The 1865-nt window shown below is 42.5% G+C and overlaps 1 pseudogene; it reads left to right on the top strand.

Moving 5' to 3' along the window:
* Positions 1-698: 698 nt before the first annotated feature.
* On the top strand, positions 699-1547 carry LOC118543172 (proteasome subunit alpha type-2 pseudogene; annotated as a pseudogene).
* Positions 1548-1865: the final 318 nt, after the last annotated feature.

Genomic DNA, 1865 nt, shown 5'->3' with positions numbered 1-1865 from the left:
GATGCTTGTGACTCTTCTCTCAACACCTCAATGGCCTCCCATGGCTGTGCACATTGGTCCCAAGGCCCAGCGTGGGAATTTCAGCCTTGGAGCCTGGACACGGAGCACTCCTGAGCTGGTTCTGGGAACCAAGTCACTGAGGGCAGTGGCCTTGGGCAGGGATGCTTCCATTGGGGCAGAGCAAGCCTTAAAGAACAGGTTTTGGTGGCAGCAATGAGATCAATGGCAAACCCAGTCTAGGTCTTCTTAGTGAACTGGTCACATCTGCTGTTTCTCTCTCTGCCTGAGGTTTTTGGACTATACATGAGGTGGGTGGGGAGGGGGGGCGAGGCCTCAAGAAGGAGATCCTGGGGGTGGCCATGTGGTACAGTCCTTAAGCTTCTGACTTTGGTTTAGGCTCAGGTTGTGATCCCAGGGTCGTGAGACCCAGCCTCATGACGGGCTCTGCACTCAGCACGGAGTCTGCTTGAGACTCGTTCTTCCTCTCCCTCTGCCCCTGCCCCACCCCCTGCGCATGCTCTCTCTCTAAAAATAAAGAAAATCTTTTTTAAAAATTAAAAAAAATTTTTTTTTCTTAAAAGAAGGAGATGCTGGACTTCTTGACAATGCGAGCCCCAGGGTCTCCACCAATTAATTGAGAAGAAATGCTTTATTATCAATTTGTCTCCTAAAAAGATTAAGTGGGACTCCAGATAAAGATGGCGGAATGCGGTTACAGCTTTTCGCTGACTACATTCAGCCCATCTGGTAAACTTGTCCAGACTGAATATGCTTTGGCTGCTATAGCTGGAGGAGCCCCTTCAGTGGGAATTAAAGCTGCAAATGGTGTGGTATTAGCAACTGAGAAGAAACAGAAATCCATTCTGTATGATGAGCGAAGTGTACACAAAGTGGAACCGATTACCAAGCATATAGGCCTGGTGTAGAGTGGCATGGGCCCTGATTACAGAGTGCTCGTGAAAACTAGCTCAGCAATACTATCTCATTTACCAAGAACCCATTCTCACAGCTCAGCTGGTACAGAGAGTAGCTTCAGTGATGCAAGAATACACTCAGTCAGGTGGTGTTCGTCCGTTTGGAGTTTCCCTACTAATTTGTGGTTGGAATGAGGGGCGACTGTATTTATTTCAGTCAGATCCATCTGGAGCTTACTTTTACTGGAAAGCTACAGCAATGCGAAAGAACTATGTGAATGGGAAGACTTTCCTCAAGAAAAGATATAATGAAGACCTGGAACTTGAAGATGACATTCATACAGCCATATTAACCCTAAAGGAAAACTTTGAAGGGCAAATGACAGAAGACGACATAGAGGTTGGAATCTGCAATGAAGCCGGATTCAGGAGGCTCACTCCGACTGAAGTTAAGGATTACTTGGCGGCCACAGCATAATAACTAAGTGACTGAAAAATCTGGAATTTCAGATAATCCCTCTACTTAAACATGTTTAAAGTATGTTTTGTTTTGCAGACTTTTTGTGTACTTATTTCTACATAGTTTAATGGACTGATGTTTTTAAAATGACACTTATAAATCATAATAAACTGTTAAATAAAAAAAGATTAAGTGGGTCACATTTGTAGTCAGATTGGAAAAAATAATAGTCAACTTACTTCAGTTAATTTTTATTTATTTTTTAATATTTCTGAAGACTTCTGAAAATGAAAGCCTTCCTTGGATTAATACAAACTTCTCTGACTTTACACACTTGCAAAAAGATAAAAATTGCAAAGAGCAGAGAAGACCTTGCAGGTCTAGAGTCTTAGGTTCAGTTCCCCAAGAAGGAGACACTGAGACAGATTCAAAAGCAAGTTTACAAACCAGAAGAGACTCTTTTTTTTTTTTTTTTAAAGATTTCATTTATT

This window comes from Halichoerus grypus, chromosome 2, assembly GCF_964656455.1.
Source record: "Halichoerus grypus chromosome 2, mHalGry1.hap1.1, whole genome shotgun sequence".
NCBI lineage: Eukaryota > Metazoa > Chordata > Mammalia > Carnivora > Phocidae > Halichoerus > Halichoerus grypus.
Note: the sequence above shows the minus strand (reverse complement) of the source record. Positions and strands in the feature narration are given on the sequence as shown.